The sequence below is a fragment of the Lichenostomus cassidix genome, chromosome 4A, assembly GCF_008360975.1.
Source record: "Lichenostomus cassidix isolate B80296 chromosome 4A, HeHo_3.0, whole genome shotgun sequence".
Lineage (NCBI taxonomy): Eukaryota > Metazoa > Chordata > Aves > Passeriformes > Meliphagidae > Lichenostomus > Lichenostomus cassidix.
This window is the reverse complement of record NC_139485.1, coordinates 15,724,338-15,745,749: the sequence shown is the minus strand read 5'-3', so window position 1 is coordinate 15,745,749 and position 21,412 is coordinate 15,724,338. Positions and strand designations below refer to the sequence as shown.

Here is a 21,412-nt window from a genome sequence, read left to right as displayed (position 1 = left end):
GAGTAGGAAATAAAGAAGGGCTAAAAACTGGCTTTGAAGGAAAACCAAAAAAATTCCCCTATCAGAAGCATTAGTAAGATTTAATAAAGGATAAGATAACTGGAATGGTTCTGGAATAGAACAGCCAAAACCTTTGTAAAAGTAAAGAGTTTTGGAAAAGACTTGGAGAAAATAGAGGGGAAATGAATTTTCCCTTTTTAATTCTAATTTTTTTTGTCGACTTCTAAAAAAGCTAAAAATGCCAAAAAAAATTCTATCTGGGCAAACACACCTATGGACAGGCAAAAGTTTTACGCTTGTTTAGACTCTTCTGTGAATGGAAAACCCATAAATAAATAAATAAATATTTTCAATGTACCCTTATCTATTTTGACAGAGTTTTGTTTTGCTTTTTTCACTATTTTTTAAGGATCCATATGTACACTGAGATAATTTTCTAGAACTCTTCCAAGCCAGTATTTTTCTGTTTCAGATTAATTAATCAGTTCTAATTTTGTCCCATACCATTGCTGTGTTTATTGATGGGATACAAACATTTGCCTTTCAAATACAATTACTGAAAATAGGATTTAGGAAACATTCCCTGGTATTTAATTCCATCAAACTTAATCTGTCAGATGTTCTTCAAAAGCAAAGACATATGGCTATGGGTGATTAAATTCGGATTTCAAATTAGTAGGAATTTTGAGTTTTTCTTGGGTTTTTATGATTAATTTTGGATAATCAATACCTACTGGTAATTAATTATTTTTTTTTTAGGTTGTGAATCTGACAAATTTTGCTTCTTAAATTTATAATGCCAATTACTTCTTCCAGAGGGTTTTTTATTATTATATTTTCAATGAAATTTAAAGTTTTTAATCAGAAAACTTGGCTTTTTTGCTTACTCTGAATCAATGTCCTCTCAGAAGAATGGATTGAGATTTTAATTACAGCTTGACTTCTCTGTAAGTCTGGCCAATGTAAGGCCTGGAATTTGCAGAGCAGTTTTTGAGCAGCTCAGCCTGTATGAAACTCTGGCTTCTGAAAAATCATCTTGCTTTTTTAATATGTTCCCATGCATGAAAATAAATTTTAGCATGGCTTTATGTTCCCTTTTTCCTACCAGATAAATATCTGCCTTTTCTGGGAGTCAATATTCACACCAAGGCAGATTTCCTACCCTGCATGTGGTTCCTTTTCACACTTCAAGGTTCCTCCCTGCCCTATTTGCCCCTCACCTTGTGTCTTCACAAATACTCACTAAATCATTGCTTACAAGATTTTAAGGTGAGGAGTTCTGACATTCCCAGGTGTTCTTCCTAGATCAAACTTTCCACCAGGAATCTGAGTATTTTCCTCTTTTTTTCCTCCTTCCTAAGAAAACAGACCGAGAAAGTCTCCTTGCTCCTCCCACAAGAGGCACATCCATATACACAGAAAAAAGAAAATGTTCTTTCAGAAATCTGACTTGCATGAAAAAAAACAATTGAAACCATACTTACATTCTATAAAGACACTGATATATATATATTTATGTTTCATGAAATCTGAATTTATACGTGATCTTGAGCATATGCTGGTTCAATAGACAGGATTATAAGGCTGCAGTTTAAAGGGGGAAATATAGACAGTAAAAAGGAACTTTGGAGTTAAAAAATTTACAGAATCATAGAATTATAGAAAGGTTTGAGTTGGAAGAAACTTTAGCCCATCTTGTTCCACCCCTTGCCATAACAGGGACACCTCTACTATCCCAGGCTGCTCCATCCAGCCTGGCTTTGGACTTCAGCTGAATTTATTCCTGAATTTCTCTCTCAGGAAAGTGTATCATAATCACCACTGCTGTCACCACTAAAGATTACAAGTCACCACTGAATTGTGTGATTGTTTTATATGCTCTGCCTGTGCCTTTGAGGACATTACCTATAATTAGACAGCACAAGGAAAGCGTGTGCTTAAAAATTAAAAAAAAAAAGAAGCTGTTATGGAGCTGATGCTGAAACAAGTTCAAATACAAAAAGTAGATTTAAAATAACACTTTACTGTAATGAGCAGAAATCATGACAGGAGAATAAAGCATAAGAAAATATCCTTGGGGCATAAGTGAGATGATTAGAAATATCATTAAAGCTAAAGCATCTGTTGGAATCCTTTTTGAGACACCCAACTCACCCACACTCACACAGAAACGAGGGCTCAGTTTGCTAATGCTGCAGTCTGAACACTAAATATAACATGCTTTGCATTTAAAGAACACACAGATTAAACACGAGCAGCCTGTAGGACAGGGGAGCTGCAGGAATGATTCAAACATCTCCTGCAAACAGGCACAGGTCCAACTCCAGCAAATATTCATTAAGGAAAATTTCACATCAGGCATCGATTTGACACCATAAATGCAAAATAAAGAGTATTTGTAAAAGGTTTGGAGGCAGCAGGGTGGCAGATGCCCTCCTGGAAAGCTGTCAGAGCAGCCCAGGGCCAGCTGGGGTAAGGCTGGGGCAGAACCCTGGGGTGAAGGAGATCTTCCTTCTCCTGGAGGAAATGGGGCTGCAGGCACTGCCCCTCAAATGGAAGAGAAACAAGCTGGAAATTCAACTTATCTCTTGTGCAGGTAGATATTTAACACTTCCCTTTCCTGGTTCCAGTGGAATCCAGTTCCTCCTTTGGCAGGTGTGCAGTTCTACCTGAGTGTGCTGTCATTAATACCCCAAATAGCTCTGCTGTTGCCATGAATGTTCTCCACTCATCTGGGATGTCTGCACACACCCCAGCCCAATATACAGCCAGCTCCTGGCTAATTATCAGCTCCTTCATTATTGATTTTTAATGAATTCATTAATTTGGAATGGAACTCATGAAGTCATTTCTGAATGTGAGATATTTTTGTGCCTTTTTTTCTCAGTTTTTAGCCTCTTTACCCAGTCTTTAAAGAGAAAAGACTTCATCAGTGTCTTACTTTTAAAAATACATGTTGATCCCTAAGAGTTCCTGCATGTGAAGGGCAAGTCTCAAAGCTAATGAAAGGAAAGCTGCAAAATTCCTCTTAGTCATGGTTAAACCTCTTTGCAGAGCAAAACCAAGAGAGTTTAAGACTGCTTTACCCTGATTTTTGGATGTGCTGAAGTGCCTTTGTGGACACATAATTCTAATGAGATTTGATCACGATTCTGCAATCTACTTGCAAAAGGTCAGAAGAATAATGATTCATTCCCCCTAATGGTTTAACACTTCAGTAAAGTGTGTTTTGGAAATATGACAAGGAAATAAATATATTCTTGCATGTGAATTCCCGGCTTCAGGGATGGAGGATTATTCTAACACAGGCAAAGACTTTTATTTCCTTTTTGGGATAATATATACCTATTTTGTAGTATTCCAGGCTATCAAAGTGATCAGTCTTTCTCACCCTGTTCTTCAGTGAGGCACATTAATAGTTAATTTAGTTGGAATCTTTCATACAATCAAGAGCTGGTTCTGTCCATGCTCTCACCAGCAGCTGCAGAAGGTATTTCAGAACTCTTCACATTCCACTTATGCTCTGTAGCTGCTACTACCCTGCTGTCCTGGGTTAGTTATTGATCCACGATTGATCCTCAGTGATCTGTATTTATTCTGTTGGGGTTTCTGGAATTATTCTGTGCTTGCACCCTCAAGCCTCTGCTCTCTTCATTTTTTGCTGCATTCTTTGGAAATCTCTGCTACATCTGAATTCCTTCAATAGCTTTTGAGGCCTTGCTTGCCAGCAACATAAAGTCTTTTTAAAACAACCTAGCCATGCATTCATCCTTATCCTGGGCTCATTAAATAGTTCTCTACACAAAGTAATAGGCCATTAAAGGACACATTTATGTGAATAGCCATAAATGTGTGGTAACTGCATGGTTTTAATACCTATTAGTTACAGCAGTACCATCAGTGTGCCACCAAACTGCCTGAGAGCAGCACAGCAAAATATTGTTTACTACTGGGAGCAGACCCAGAGCAGGTCCAGTGCCTTGCCCTGGTGTAATTCCTCACACCAGCTGTGTTCTGCTCATTCTCCAAGCTCAGGAGATGCTGATTATATTCTTTCTAGTTCAAAGATGTGGTTTTGTAAGCCATGAAAATTTCCCTCATCCTTTTTCCCAGTCTGGACTTAGATCCAGGTTTATGCCAGCCTTGTAACAAGAGAGAGCAAACAAGAGTCTCCCAGAAGCATCATCAGGGAAAAATCAAGAGGTGCAGGTTGTTTTCTGTTTGCTCTTTCCCAGTTTTGTGAAGTTGTTACAGAGCTTTGCGCACACAGGTGGCTCTGGGCTGCTTCCTAACTGCTCACAGAAATGAAATCTTCTAGACTGTTCTACAAATAAAGAACTAAAATTTCCTGAACTATCATGTTCCCAGTTGTTAAAAACTGCCTTGAAAGAAATTAGATGAACAAAAGTAATCTGAGTGTTTCTGCAGGATGTATTATTAGCAGATCTTGCGTGCTAGTGTCACTTCCAGGCATTCCTGTAATAACTGTATGGAGATAAAAATAAACAATGCTAATAAACTTAGCCATCAGGAATGCAGTCACTCTGAGACTTTTAGGCCAGAGTCCTGAAGGCTATAATAATTATACTTAAATGTTCCCAGAGTATTTATATGTGTTCCTTTTAAAAGGAACAGATTTTTGCCCTTGAGGCCCACTCAAGTCGCAATGATTTTAATTAGTGACACACATAGCTTAATTCAACTTACTCCACATGCACTTTTAGCAGTGGCTCAGTCAGTTAACAGCTCTCCATATTCAAGGAGCTGAAGGTGTATGGGAAGTGCTATGGATTTAATGAACAATTCTCTCAGCTCAAAGAGGGGGCTCTGGTTGCTGGGGACTCTGGGCTGACATGATTAAAGTGCAGATTTACAGAAACCACAGGCTGGGGCAGCTTGGGGAGCAAGCCACTGAGCAGTTCTGATTGTCAGGCTTGGGCTTTTTAGTCAAGATTCCTGACAGCCAAGTTTCTCTCCAGGACTTGGATGTGTACAGCAGTTTTCTCATGGCTTCTGCTGTCCTCCCTTCAGTTTTACAAGTCCTGTGTGAGATACACGACCAGGAAATGTTCAAAGGAGCTGTAATTCCACCTTGCTGTGTCTGCAGGGGTGTGTGTGACACTGAGCTATGTGTCTGGCTCCCTTCTTGTCCTGTTTTATCTTATTCAACATTCAGCTTTAAAAGGGAACATGAGTGATAAATTAGAACCTGGGTGAGAAAGGACAGCTGTGATCCCAAAAACATGACAGGATGAACATGCCTGGGTGTTCTTACATCACTTTGCAGTTTGAATTTCTTCTCTTTCCCTCCCTTCCTTATTCTTGTGACCTCCAGCTCAAAATTTGATAAAATTTTAAAATCTTTAATTTTTAACATTTCAAAGAAACATCATCATTTCCTTAAATTTATATAGACTTGCTTCATATACTTATATTAAACTTTAATGGAATCTATATTGCTCTGAAGCTCTGCCTGTCCCTCCAAGATGGTTTTGTTTACTGGGATATCACAGCACTGAAATATTTTTGATCATCAAAGCTATATTTTCGTCTCCAAGGCAATTGAAATAAATCTGAGGGCAGTGTTTTGACTGTGTTCCCTACATTCACTATTTACATTTCCACTGGAATCTTTCCATTGCAGGTGGGGTGTTTTGTCATATGGATGATTATCCAGGTCACACCTCTCATAATTATCCTCTGGTGTGTGAGACTTTCAGAGAGAAGAACAAAGGCTCCTCTTTAATCTGGGTAGGTCACAAATCGGGTTTGTATTTGCAAGCCATATTTTAAGTTGGATTAGTTTTCTGAGAGGGGGAGTGGATGTAAAAAAAGGAGAAGTGCTTTGAAGTGTTTAGTCCTGGCTGTTGTCACCCGGAGACGTGTCTTGCTGTCCCAGGGCTGATGAAAGCACAGCTCAGTGTGTCACTGCTGTGTCAAGCAGAGCCCTTTCAGACAGACACTCATTTTCAGTGCCATGAACACCCCAAAGCTCAGCTTCCCTGGGCTGAAGCTTAGCAAGCCTCGTGGTGTCAGCAGGTGGGATGGCTGAGACCCCAAATGTGCCATGGGAGCTCCAGTGCTGGCCTTGGCTGTTGCTGTTGAGCCACTAACAGAGAAAAAGACCCACATTCTCAGTGTGGCAAGAAAAGAGAGCTTTATAATTTTGATTCCAACTTATATAGACTTCTCAGATGTCGCTGTTGAGCAGCTAGCAGAGTAATGAAGGCACCAGTCTCAGTGGCAAGAAGGAATGACCTTTATTGTTTTGATTTCATCACATATATAGAGTTCTCAAAAGTCACCCAGATTGGTCAGTCAGAAGCCTTCCCCCAGGCCTGATTGGCCAGGCCTGCACTGCCCAAGTTCTGGGACACTGTTCCAACAACATCCAAACTTTATCTTTATTTATAAAACACAAGAAAATTTCTCATGGGAAAAACCTGTGCTAGCCACACTCAGAGGTCGCCCAGATTGGTCAGTAAGAAACCTCCCCCTAGGCCTGATTGGCCAGGCCTGAACTGTCAAAATCTTGAGACACTGTTTTTAATAACATCCAAACTATCTTTGTTTACAAAACACAGGAGAAAGTTCTCATGGGAAAGACCTGTGCTAGCCGCACTTGGCAAAGCAGTGATTCCAACAACTTCACTCTGAGGACAGATCCAGCAGGGATTTGATTCAGAATGAATCAAATCCTCGGAGTTTTGATCTTGGGGGTGTTTTTGTTGGAGAAAAGAGAGCTCAGGGAGGACTTGTTGGTCTCTGCAGCTCGCTGGCAGGAGGCTGTGGTGGGGTGAGGATCAGGATCTGCTCCTGGGGAACAAGGGACAGGATGAGAGAAAATTATCTCAAACTGTGCCAGGAGAGGGTCAGCTTGGAGAGGAGGAGAAATTTCATCACTGCAAGAGAGGTCAGACATTGGAACAGCTCTCCAGGGGAGCAGTGGGGTCACCATCCCTGGGAGTGCGAGAGGAAGAGCAGATGTGGCACTTGGGGATGGTTTAATGCTCATGGGGGGATTTGGTTGAAGGTTGGACTTGATAACCTCAGAGGTGTTTTCCAACCTTAAGGATCCTATGAATTTTTGGTTCTATTTTGGCTTTGGCTCAGAGTTAGAATGGGGATGGTGGATTTGGGATTTGACCCATTCAGCTACACTTTAAACAGAGGTTGAAGTCTCTTCACTGACACTTCAGGAGTTTTGATTGGCTTTTTTTAAGGCATTATTGTTCTAGTTTTGACCTACATACCACCCTCATACCAACCCTGTCTCATTTCTCTATAATTCTTATAGAATAATCTCAGGAGGATATAGGAGCAGGACATTTAAAAGAGTTTATGTACAGTGATTACTTTTCTAATTAAAATAATGTACACGTGTACAGTTATTAATACGATAAAGCAAAATCCAAAAATACCCTTTTAATCACTAGAATGTGACTCAAAAGGCCTTTTCTGCATGATAATAACTGAATGAGATCTATAAAGGTCAGAAATTAATCACGCTCCTTTAAGAAAGAGGCATTTTTGTTGTGGCAAAGAGGCAAATAATCCAAGAGAGGAACTTTATTCCTGATATGCATCAATATGAATAAAATAAGAAATCAGGATTATTTGCAGTTATCTGTTCTTTCTTGTTCTGTACATGTCCTTATTACTTAACTGGGCCTGTGGATTAATATTTAGAGAAGGAAAAGCAAAATATGCAGCACCATAAAGGTGAAAAAAGCAGTTTCTCCTGATAGGTGCTGCCTTTGAAGTGTCTATGAATTAATGGCATCAAAGCTAACCCCTGAAAAGGCTGGGATGATGGGTGTGTGAGTCTAGGACATTGCACATTTACAAGGAAAACGGTTCCATGGATATGTGTTGTGGTTTTTTTGTGTTTGTTTTGTTGTTTTTGTTGGGTTTTTTTGGTTTGTTGTGGTGGTTGGGTTTTTTGGTTTGTTTGGCCCTGGCCACTCCCTCGGTTTCCCCTTTGGTTCCTGTCTTTGGTTTGTGGGGTTGGGTGTGTGTGTTGTTGTTTTTTTTTTGTGTTTTGTGTGTTTTGTTGTGTGTGTTGGTTGTGAGGCATCTCTGCCTCGGGGAGGTCGTTGGCCTCTGCGCACCATGCGAATAAACATCTTCCATGGACACAACGCATAGACCCTCCTCGCCTCCTTTTGGGTTGTGGGGGGTGTTTGGTGGGGTGGGGGTGTGTGGGGGGTTTGGGTGGGGTGTGGGGGTGGGTTGGGTGTTGTGTTGTGGGGTGGGGGGTGGGGTTGGGTGGGGGGGGTGTGTTTGGGTTTGGGGTTGTTGGGGGGGGGGGGGTGTTGGGTGGTTTTGGTGGTGTTTTTTTGTTTGTGTTGGTGTTGGGTTGGGGGGGGGTGGGTGGTGTTGGTGGGGTTTTTTTTTTTTGTTTGTTTTTTTGTGGGGTGGGTGGGGGTTGGGTGGTGTTTGTGGGTGGGGGTGGTTGGTTGGTTTGGGGGTGTTTTGTGTTTTGGGGGTTTTTTTTTTGTTTTTTGGTGGGGTGTGTTTGTGGGTTTTTGGGGGGTTTTGTGTTTTGTTTTTTTGTTTTGGGTGTTGTTTTTTGTTTGTGTTTGGTGGTGTGTTGGTGTTGTGTGTTTGTTGGGGGTGTGTGTTTTGTTTGTTTTTGGGTTGTGGTTTGGTTGTTTTTTGTGTGGGTGTGTGTTTTTTGGGGGGTGGTGTGTTGTTTTTTTTTTGTTGGTTGTTGTGTTTTTTGTGGTGGTGGGGTTTGTTGTTTTTGGTTTTTTTGGTGGGTTTTTGGTGTTTTGGGTGGGGGGTGGGTTGTGGGTGGGGGGTGGGTGGGGGTTGGTGTGTGGTGGTGTGGGGTGTGGTGTTGGGGGGGGGGTGTGTGTGTGGGTGTGGTGTTTTTTTTGTGGGTTGTGGTTGTGTGTGTTTTTGGGGGTTTGGTTGTTGTTTGTTTGGTGTTGTTTTTTGTTTTTGTTTGTTTTTTGTTGTTTTTTTTTTTGTTTTTTGTTGGTTTTGGGTTTTTTTTTGTTGGTTTGTGTTGTGGTTTTTTTGTTTTGTTTTGTTGTTTTGTTGGGTTTTTTTGGTTTGTTGTGGTGGTTGTTTTTTGGTTTGTTTTGTTTTGTGGGTTGGGTGTGTGTGTTGTTTGTTTTTTTTGTTTTGTTTGTGTGTGTTTTGTTGTGGTGTGTTGGTTGTGGGTTTGTGGGGGTGTTGGTTGGTGGTTTTTGGGTGTTGTTTTTGGGTTGTGGGGGGTGTTTGGTGGGGTGGGGGTGTGTGGGGGGGTTTGGGTGGGGTGTGGGGGTGGGTTGGGTGTTGTGTTTGCATGGACAATTACACATCTTGAAAACCTCTTTTTTTAATAATAAAAATATTTTTGCAATCTTGGCAAGGCTTATTAAAGATAATGGTTAATTTGAGAGATTTATTTTGGGCTGATTCTCTACCTGTTGTAATTGTTCCATAAATCCTGTAGGAGTTTCAATGCCATTATTCTCAACTTGGGGAATTTCTCTTGGCATGTTCACTTTAAAGCATTCAGAATCTTTTAATTTGAAGAGAATTTCTTCTAAATGTTGTACTTTATACCTTAAGATGCACTGTCAGAAGCAATGAAGTCTTTTCTTTTGGAAATTTCAGGTTAAAAGAGGAACCTGGAAGCTTAATTCAGGTTAAAATTGCACTGAAGCTGATGAGGTGCTGAATGTGATCCTGAAATGAGTGCTGTGCAAACATGATTAATTGCAAAGCTCTTGGCATGGCAACTTCAAATGTGTGACTTGGGATTCCCAGGGATAAATTAACTTTAAAACAGGTGAATATGTGTTATATGAATCAAAATTGACTAAACTCTTCCACAGCTCCCCAGTTCTAGACCTTTGAACCTGTTTGATTTCTTCCTGAAGCTCATGTCCTATTTGAAAATACTATAAAAAATTACAAGTGCATCTTAATGATGCCTTCACAGTATAATTTTATTAACCTAAAAATTTCTTATCAAAGTACCATATAGTTTTGGGATAGCACATGTGGCACAAATTTGAAGAGCTTTGCTCAAGAGAATGGTAGATGTGCAATAATAATACATTTCTGCTTGAAAATGTTAAAACTTTTTCGTCCAGTGCAAATAATTTCAAACTATTTTTAATGTGTAGAATTCTATTGAAACATAACTTATCTGTTCATGAGATTAATGAAGGCCAGAGGAACTCTCTATATTTTGGTACAAAAAATTTGGGAGAAATAAAATTATTCTAGAGGGAATCTTGAAAGACACTTTCACATTTCTCAGACACACATATGAAATCATTTAAAGACAGTTTTAGTCTTAGCATTTAACTACATGAGAAGAAAAGGTATGAAATGGTTCAATAAAACTCAGATGAAGTGAAAGATCTTGTTCTATGCTCAACAAAATGCTTTGGTGTTGCTGCAGCAATCGTAAAGGTCTTTTTCCTGCTTGTTGCTATAAATGGATATAATTTGACTATTCTTTTCATGTGTAATTCAGAATTTACAGCTTAAATGTTGTCTGAAAACCACATGAAGGAACTGCATGTTCACATTTCACATATTGCATGCTTTCAGCAGAATGTGCCATCATTTGCATAAATACAGCTCTGTCCACTCCTATAAATAATTGTAAGATACACCATCTTTATCTCTGCTATCCAATAAAGCCAGAGGCAGCTATTTGATGCTATAATAATGGTCTAAAAACGACAGAAATTGAATTTTAGTCCATTGTTATGATGGCTTATAACAGCAGAGTTCACCTACGTGGATTCCCATTTCCTTAACTAAATCATGGTTTGTGGGGAACTGAGGCAGAATTTGCTGTTGCTGCTGCTGCACACAGATATCTGGGTGAAGCTTTCTGCTGTGTGTTCATTCATGGTTTCAGGAGCAGTGTCCAGAAATGAAATGTAAATATTTGGAACTGAAATGTAATGTAATTCTTTCCTCCTTTTCCTTCACCACTGTGAAAGGTGAACAGTCTTTCTGTAAATTTTGTAGCATCTCTTTGCCAGCTGTCTGGACAAACTCTCTTTTGATGACCACCACACACTCAGAGGAAGTAAGAATATTTGGAGCAGAGTATTGCAAATTTAAAGCACTTCTGTAAACCTGGCATTGGCTTTCAACAACCTCAGATAGTTCTAATTACATAACTTTTAAATATACTGAACTTATCTGTCTTACACCAAACAAAAATGACATCCCAGCAATGAGAGAGATGCAGACTCAGGATATCAATGTTTGTGTTTCATGATAAAATTTACAGTATTTACCAAAGCTGGTCCTGTCATTTGAGCATGTAAAGAAAATAAACCAGGAAATGAAGCTATAACTACTGTGACAGCTGCTAGAAAAAGGTTTGAAGACTCACCTGGCACTCCTTTTCAAAATGGCATTTCCAGACAGCAATGGCAATTAAAACTTTTCTTTACAGATCTGATGCCACTTGCATTTTTATCACTTGACTGAGAAGAAATTGGATCCATGGATAAGGTCAGATCTCTGGTTAGCAGCATTTTGATGTTTGGTTCCCTTTCTGTGTGTGCAGCCAGCAATATCTGCCCTGGATCAGTGCAAAGCAGAGCTCTGCTTTCCTGAGGCACTGACCAAATAATCATGATTGTAATAAATAAACAGAAATGCTCTGTCCATGGTGCCCCATTAGTATAGTGTCACACAGCTCATGCATTATATAGAAAGTAAATATTTAGCATAAGAAAACTTTATTTAATCTTTTTTCTCAGTTAGCCAGATAACTCTGGAGGTGATGATGTCATCACCAAAAGATCCTTCTTTCTTCTCCAAATTTGAACATTCCATCTGAGAAAGGGAAGGTTTTTACAGAGTAGTTACTTTCAACAGATATAACAAAAAATGTTTCTTTAATAAGCAGACTCATGTTTGTCTTCAAGGGCAATAAGGAAAAAGGAATAATATATATGTATATATATATTAGGGGAAAAATAAGAGTCTGCAGTGGTTTTCCTGAAAGGAAGATTTGCAAGTGCACACAGAAGCGATAGTAAAGAAAGGAGAGATATTGACAAGAAAGGAAATTAAAATGAATTAAAAGTGTCAATATTTCCCTTGAGTAATTAAACGAGAGCATTGTCGTGCCTGACCCATTTTGGGGGGAGGGAGATTGTGGCTCACTGCAGTGCTGTAAACTACAACAGTCAAATTAGCCTCCAGTTATTCCCATGGACTCAGTGACAGCCTGGGCTTGGGGCATGAGCTGACCTGCTCCAGCCTGCCTTCTGCCAGCTGCCAGCCACTGCCTCTGTAGGAGCCAGACAAAAAAAATAGCAATTTTGGTTTTAATGTTTATCTTTTAATCTGGGTCATGTCCAGAATCCAGCTACTGTTGCTGCTCCATAAATATCTGATGGTGCAAAGGGAGTGTTGGGGGCAGAATGAAGGATGTGTGAGGAGGCAAAACTCATGAATGTCATTAAAACTAAATCGTTTGGCTCTCTGTATTAGATATGTAAAAAAGGGATCTTTTAGAAGTTACAGGTTTTAGTTCAAATGTGGTGCTGAGTGTGTGGAGCACATCCTGCCACAGTTTGCACTTCAGATCTCAATGAATTGCAGTTTATTTTGTTTCCCCCTGGGTAGAACAGAGGTGCTGGGATGAGGGGTGATCTCAGATCAGTTTACTGATGTGCTCCTGGAATCCATGCAGACAGTGAAAAAAACAATTTAAAAGCAAGATTGTTTGTGTTACACTGATGTAGATGAGGTTTATCTTTGTAATACTAAAACTAGATTACTTGCATGCCAGCAAATGTCTTTTTCCTTGTTTCTGTAAATTATGAAAAATGTTAACATCAGTCGCTTTAGTTCCTGGAAAATCTTCTCAAATTTGCAATTCTGTTGTGTAAATTAATAGCTCAGTTCACTAGAGAAAAATATTGCAAATGTATTTTGGCATCATATAGAAGCAGACAACTTGTAAGGTAATATATTTTCTTCTAGCGAATACATGTCAAATTAGCTGAACAGTTTTAACAAGCATGTCCTCATTCCTTCAGGAACTGAGAATATTCCTGCTAGATTCTCAGAGCAAATTAGGTACTCAGTTCCCCTTAAAAACAGAAATAGGTAATAAAAGTTATTCTGCTCTGCAATATTTGAATGAACATAAAAGTTCCATTTAGTTTAAACAAAACAAAACAAAAAATATTTGCTCTTGCATGTGCTTACTTACCTGCTTTATCTTGCAAGTTTTTCAAGATCAGACATTAATATTTTTCCAGTGGTCTTTAAAACACCTAAACTTTTGTCACAAAAGCCACTTTTGTGCATAAAGAACTGTTAATTGCATCACTGTGCTAACAGTTTAACCTCCTGTGTTAAGGTTGGCATAATTTAAGGCTCTGGAAATCCACAGTTCAGCTGCACTGAGTTGGCTTTCAAGCAGCTGTTTAACTCCACATTTGTAAAATGTCCTTTTGCTTCCCTGCTCGTCCTGGCAGAGGTAAATCACTCAGCCAGAGATGAGCACTGAAAAGATGAAACAGGTTCTGCATGCTGGGCAAGACCAAGGTGAGCTCTGCCCCTCCATCCTGAGGGGTGTCAGTGAAAGAGGCACTGCTCACTGCAAGAAGTTTTCTGATCTGTTTGTGGAAAATAGAAGTTAGAGGCAGAAATACATGCAAAATTTTTTTCATATTTTGGAAGTATTAACTAAGCTCAGAAGGAAAAAAAAAGCAGCTGTGGTTTTACTGAAGTTTGAGTTGCCCCTTTGCTCAGTTCATGCACCTGAGATTTCCCAGAGCTCACATTGCTTCTAGAATTGTCAACACCAGCCAAGTCTCAAATGGGTGACAGAAACACTTATAAAAAATATTCCAGATATACTCATCCAGTCATCCTGCCTCATTTTGGACCTTCTCCATTACATGGAAAAGTACTAAATTTCCTATTGAAAACATGGATAAGAAAAGGACACGAGATTACAGCATTGTCAGTTTGTGCCACATAAAGGTTAAAGTAGTAATATTTCTTCTTTTTACTTCATTTTTCTAGAGAAACATCAACTCACAGGATTGCACACTTCAGAATAATTGGCCAGTGTGGTTTGACAGATGTGATCAGAGCAGAAGGGTCATTAGCAGATGCAATGAGCCTGATCTGTCTGAAAGCAAAGATTACAGAGGACTTGCAAGGACAGAGGGAAAGTAGCAACTTCCTCATCTCTACAGATATTTTCTGCAGGAGGAGATTTTTTAAAAAGAGGTAAGACACTGAGTTTAAAACTAGCAGAGCTTCCCACAGGCTGGATCACTGCAGTTCCTACAATGGTTCTGTGTTCATTTATTGTTGTTGGTTAGGATCACAATAACTTTATTTTTGCTGTGCAATTCTGCTGCTCCCACAGCTCCATTACCTGATGCTTTAGCAGGAATAATTTCCATCTCTCATCCATGACAAAACTACAGAACAGAGAGTTGTCATCCCCGGGAAAGACAGATCTGAACTGCATTTTGTTCATCCATTCAGATTGATGATGATTAATAATCATCCCACATGGGGTAAATTTCATCCAAATAATTTGTTTGGTGTTTACTCGTGAGAGTATCCTGTGAGACTGTGAAACACTGAGGTCATGATCAATTCTGCAGTCTGGTTTTCTCTTATCCCCAAGACCTGTCACTGCACTGCAAAAAAAATAATAATTAAAAAAAAAAAAACTTTGATGGGTTTGGGATAAATGACAGCACTAAACTTAATGGTTTTTTTGTGGGTTTTTTTTAACAAAACAACATTATCCTCCTATTAGAAACAAATCACTGTAATTGGGAAGTCAGACTGGAGAGTAAGTTGCTCATTTTTTTTCCTAATAAAATACTTACAAATCTATAATGGTTTTTTTTACGTTTCTTCTGGTCTCACTGTATGCTCATAAAGTGTACAAATCATTAACTTAAATATATTTATTCAGTATAGGAGTAATTTTCTTTATAGCTTATTTTATTAATAATGCTTTAGGAAAAAAGTAATCTTTATATATCATCTCCCCTGAAATAAGGTATATCTTGATAACAAAATTAAGAACTGATTGTTCTAATATAAGTTCTCAAAAACAAAGTAATCTAATCTAATTTCACGAGCATGGACAATAATTCCTGTCTTCTAATAGCACGAGTTTTTTTTATAGAAAAATTAATGTTTCATTGGATTTATGTACACAGCAGATGAAATAAATGTGGTTTAAAATGTGTGTAGTTACACTGAATGAACAATTTAGGAGCAATCAATCTGTCACCCACTTTAATCTTTAAAACAAGCATGCAATCTAATCGTGTTTTGTAAAATTACATTTGTCTTTCAAACGACTGCATCAGAATATCTATCAGATAAACATGAGGATAAAAATGTTCTGCTTCTGAATAACTAAATGATAATAATTTGTAAATAAATCAGTCAATTTTCACTACACTTTAGTGTAAAGTATTTTTTTAAATACCTTAGGAAAGATGATAGTGGCAAAAGGGTAGATATAAAAATAATATAGAGAGTAAATGTTGATATTGCAAGTTTGAGGGTACCTGTGACTCTTTTGGCCAGTATTTATATATGACCCTGGAGGACAGAATAGAAAGAATATGAAATCCAAAATTAATGTCTGTATTAATACCTTGTTCATAGTCCATGTTTTAAAGTTGCATAATTTCCCAGGTTCTTCAATTCTGCCTCACAGGCCATTGGGAAATTGCAATTAAAAGACAACTCTCCTAATGTTCTCTAGCTGGCAGTTTACGTAAATTCTGATTTTAGCATCATTTTCCTGAGTGTATTAAAAAATAAAAATCATGAAGGGGATACTCGGTTGATTATTCTTTTTATTGCCTCACGTACCCCAAAACCAGAATAATTCGAGTCAGATTACACAAAGATTAAATAAAAAGAAAATATTTAAAACTTCCAATCTTTTGCCTGCTTGTGACCCATCTGGTTGTGTGAGCAATATCCACCTAGAGCAGCAGCTCCTTCCTTGATTTGTACCTCTGGTGTTGGAGCTGAAAGAGCTTGAGAGAACGAGGCAGGACAGATTTTAAGATTGTGCATAATTATTGTGCATTAAAACTGTGCTTAAGTACATTGCTGGAGCTGAGCCCAGTGACCTCAGCTGTGCCCAGGAAAGTCAGTGCAACACAAGCCACTTGTGCCTAATACTGCAGGATGGAACTTTTAACATCTCACTGTTATAAAAATTAAATTTTAACCTTGTCCTGCTAATTCCAACTATTACTGGGGCCATATTTATGCCCCAACTTAAAGTGCAGTTTATCACTCTGATGCTTTAACCTTTGGACATCCTCTCCCTAACATCTTTTTAAACATCAAGATATTCTCCAGCTAATTATAACAGCATGGATTTCATAAATGAAGATTTTTTTTTCTCTTAAATTTTTCTCATTACATAAAAATCAAAAATATGTAGCAAAATGTGGAGGGATGGCTCTAAGGAAATTTAATTTTTTTTCCTAAATGGATTGAGTTATGAAAACAAAGACTTAATGACTGTAAATTCCTGGAAACATGAAGCATGTTGATTGTTCTCTGCATTACTCTGATGGAAAATGCTAGGAGTCAAAGTTTTCGTTTATATGGCTGGTTAATAGCTTTGGCAATTTTTATTGTGCAACAGTTATGTTTTTAATTGCTAGATGCATCCTGAGCAGTGCTAGGCAATAAAAAATAGGAAGATGTGCTTTTATCAAGCATGACTCACTTAATAACTTGAATTTAATATGGATTTGTCCAGCCTTTGCATTTATCGCTTATGGTAACTTTCACTAGATACTAATAAGTTACTAAATAATAATAAGTTACTAGATGCTAATTAGGCTTTAATACAATTTGCTTCATGATTCTTTGAAGGCTCAAGCAGAAATTTGCAGAGCTGTTGGTATTTATAAATTCAGTTTACAAAGCTTTAACATCCTGAACTCTCTTCATTTTAGAAATCCCTCTGCCTGGCAGTGATGTTTTCAGTGGATTTTGGTGAGAGAAACTTCACCTGTGTTCCTTGGGCAGATTATACTTGAGATATACCATGGAATGCCAGATTTCTGCAGGAAATATTTACATAATACGCTAGACACAAAGTGACATCACATCTTGGAAAACACAGGAAATGCATGAATTTGTCTCCACAGTCCAGGTATTCCATTCCTCTTTGATCTTACTGGAGCATCCCTTTACCTTCACTATTTTTCTCTGGAAATCTCAGCTTAAATCTTCCTTTCCCTCCTGCCTGGCACCTCTCTGAAGGGTTTATGATGCTCCCCATGAGGACAGCAGGGGTTAGAAAAGCAGCTTTCTCTTCTTGTTTTGCATTATTTTCTCCTAGAGCATAAGGAGTTACTGGTTCCTCACCTTCAGTCTCTCCTGGCAGTGGAATTTTGATTGCTTCAACAGGGTTCTTCTCACCACTCCTGGGCTCACACGAGTAAATCAAATGATATAAAGTACTTACAAGAGAACATGGGAGAAAGTGATGTCTTTAATCAGCAGCTATGGGAATGTAGAATGTAATTTTAATTGCTTCTTCTGATCACTGGCACTGAATGAGAGAAAGAGTCTGTCCCAGACTTTGGACAGAAGTCTGCCTGTGCCCCAAACAGGGAGGAGAGCAGTTCTGACATGCACAGCAGCCAGAAATACCCAAAAATACCCATAAAAACCCAGAAATACCCATAAATACTCAGAAATATACCCAGAAATACCCATAAATATACCCACAAATACCCATCAATACCCATCCTTTGGGTGCCTCCTGAAGTGCAGCATGAGCATCTCTCTCTGATCTACCAGGGAAAAGGGAAGAGATGTGAAGCTCAGGCTGTTGGGGTAAATGAGATGTCAGATCTGTTGACACCAACATCTCTGGGCAGCTGGAGAAAAGCTCTGCCCAGAGGTGACACCTGGGCAATGCTGTGTGGCTGCAGGGGAGTCCCAGAGAGCCACTGCTCTGGCTCTGGGGACTGCCAGCCCTGCTCCAGGTGCCAGCCGTGCCTCATGCAGCCCTGGTGCCTCAGCACAGTCACTCCTCATCAGGAAAGCCCATTAATCACATTTCAGGAGGCCAATTTCCTGCAGCCACTCTCCGTTTCTTCCAGGGATTCGAGACAGATTTAATTTCTCCCCTGAATGCATTAACCTGAAGGAGCAGCCTACTTAATTAAAACAGATATTGTTTCACTTTCTTTAAATATGCAAATGTCTTTATTAGACTAGGTGTCGTGTGCTGTGTTTTCCTGCTTAATTAATCTCAACCTCAGCTTGATTTGCCTCAATGGGAATAAAACTCCCCTATTTATTTTGGGTGACTTTCCTCAATACATTCCCTACAACAGGTTTGTTATCATGATGAATCTCTTTTCCCACGGGGAAGAAATCACTTGTGTATCACTAAATATATTTTGTGTATATATTATAGATATATAAATAATCTAAATATATATATAAATATAATCTATAATCTATATATATATATAAATATATATAAAAATCATCTAAAGCAGTACATTTTTAGGGCAAAATTTGGGGTTACAGTGAATTTGGGGAATCCCTCAAATGTGGCACAAGGCTCAGCAACACCACTGGCCTCAGGGCTGACTTTAGCTCTGTGCCTAATGAGGGATGGAGGTTTTCATCTTTGAGATTTATTTATTTAGTCCCCACCTAACAAAGGATACGAACTAAGTTCTAATTTTTTAGTTTTATAAAATATCTTTGATGTATAAAAATAGTAAAATAGCAGAATTGGATTCCCAAAGGAAGAAAGGTAAATCCAAAAGATAAATATGGGATTTTGTTTTGTTTAAACTTTGCTGTTCCAGGGGTAATATTTCACTATGAAGATTTAAGTATTTGTAAAGCTTCTACAAAACAAATTTAATTACATATGTAACAATGAATCAAAGCTTTAGATTGAAATAAATTGCTTCAATATATTCCTCAACCTACACGAAATTTATATCAATAACCAGAACTAGTTTACTTTGACCTTATTTTTCAATTTAATTTTGTTGAAATTCCAATTAAACAGATCTAAACCCACATGCTTTCACGTCCTGCTTTATTGGTATCCAATCTGTGCAAACTCTTTCAATCCACTCAGTATTGTGAATTTGTCAGAGATCAGTCACGTGGCAGACAGTAATTTGTTAGCTTTAAAATTAATTGGACAAACAAATCAATGAGTTCCTCATAGTGGTTATTGGGCTTTTTTATTTGACTTCCTTAGTTGTCTCTCCCTCAGAATTACTCTGCATATTAAACTACTAATTAATACATCAGTGCTTTAGCTTAGTTTGTGCTCCTGGTGAACTTCTCAGCCAGTTTTCCAAAAGGAAATTTCTGTCTGTTTTTTTAGGAGTAGTGCTGTGTCTTCTTCATGGCTTTTTCTATGAAATCTACCCATTTTTTCAGCACAGCAGGCAGTAGAAACCTACAGCTCAATGCAAGTAATCAATTTTTGTGTGCAAATAGAATTTTCTAATAGATTAAAAATGCTTGAATCTGAGCTTTTCACTGCCTTTCCTCATCATTTTGGAAAATCCTGAAGAGAACACAGATGCCAGTTGAAGATCATTGATTTGTTTAGATTTGAAGTGATCTCTCAGTAACGTGTCCCATGTCCAGAGCCACCCAAGGCTGTGCTGTCCCAGTGACCAGACTGTCCCTGTGAGCTGCATTTGGAGCTTTCAGAGTCACACCTGATCTCACTTTCACTGCCATTTCCCCAAACTCCTTAGGAGCATCTTTAACTTTAACCTGTCAACCTTTTCTGGCACAAAGCTTTGCTTTGTATCACTGCTGAGAGTCCTGCTGCCCTGAGGAAGTTCTACACTTATATGAAAGAGAAAATGGGAACCTCCTTCTTTACGAGTAAATCAAGTTCTTACTGCTCTTGATACAGTATTCTCAATATTGGTAAGTTATTCTGCACAAACTGACTGTAAATTCTTCCAATGTGGATTAACAGGGTCATTTCACTTGACAAAGCACAAGTCCTTTGAACTGTGGAGAATTCTGAAACAGGAGAATGCTTCAACCTACCAGGATAAATTATTTCTAGTTCAAAAAGCAAAAAAATTACTTCTCATTGCAAAAAGCAAAATTACTTCGAATAATTGGTATAAATATTTGTATTGATGGTGGCAAAAAGCTCTATCTTCAGGAAATACAAAAATAGAAATGACACTTGTATATCTGCAGAAAAGTGAAAGTTATTTATTGTATTTCAGGTTGTGTATGATGGAATGGGAAAGTCCAAACAAAGTAGAAGATTGCTCCCACTTTTTGTAAGTAACAAATAAATAGTGGAAGTAAATGTTAGAAGAAATAGAAGTAAATAGCTCTGTTGAAAAGAGCATGAGCTTTGTTGACAGCCTGTGGCCTCTGACAGTCCCTGAGCTGGGCAGCATCATCCTGTTAGAGGATTTGGGCTCAAAATATATTTTACAGCAGGACTGAAAACAGAGGGCAAGGAAGTTTCAGTCCCATTTATTTTAATCTCCATTGTAAAGGGATTTATACTAATGGAACACAATTACATTAGCCCACAAGATTTTAGAAGAGAACTGATGTATAATTCTATTCTCTATCGTTTGTAGTTGTCTAACTAATTTGCAATTATAAATAATTCCCTTTGGATTAATTGCTTAGATAGCATTCAGAATATAAATCTTCCCACATAACATTTATATTATTCAGACTGGAAAACCTACTTTGATTTTATCCTTGGCTGACTTTGAACCCAGGTCACTGAAGCAAAGCAGTATAAATCATCTATTCCTATCCAACTTTTACTCCAGGCTTATGCCATTTGTACAAAGCATTCTGTATTCTTTTGATTTAAACTTGATCTTAATCCCAATTACCTAGGAGTAATTTTTGTGAAAGTAGAAAGTGTTGCTTCAAAATAGATAATTTTTTTTTTTTTTTTGTGCCACTGAAATATCAGAGGTCTTAAATGCTCTATGAAGCTGCACTAAACTTAGGTTTATGAAGAGCTTTTCTAGGCATAAGACTGTTCTGTATATCCTGTGTGGTTCTCTCTTTTTAAAAAAGAGAATAAAATAAAACTCTGAGTAACCCTGTTGCAAGAGCAAGATGCATAAAATCAGCAGTAAAGAAGCAGCAAGAGGCCACAGAGACAAGAGATTTCTAAGGGGCTTCTGCATTCCTTATTTTCTAACTTGGTTTTCTCAGCTGCCCTTGAGCTCATGGAACAGATCCCACACAAATCATTGCTGGGGGTTTGGAGTTTTCCCACTTTTCCCAACACCATCAGAATTCCAGGTGGATCTCCTCAGACTTCAGCACCACCAGCAGTCAGCAAGGGGAGCAGCTATGGACATTCCCAGGAGGTGCCACACTTCAGTCTTCCCCCTCTTTCCTGCCT

The 21,412-nt window shown here is 38.4% G+C and overlaps 1 long non-coding RNA gene across 1 annotated transcript; it reads left to right on the top strand.

Moving 5' to 3' along the window:
- The first annotated feature begins 1,736 nt into the window (after positions 1-1,736).
- LOC146437583 (uncharacterized) lies at positions 1,737-20,562 on the top strand. The gene is made up of 3 exons (XR_014852298.1): positions 1,737-5,751; positions 11,423-17,161; positions 20,253-20,562. It is a non-coding gene; the product is annotated as an uncharacterized LOC146437583 (long non-coding RNA).
- Positions 20,563-21,412: the final 850 nt, after the last annotated feature.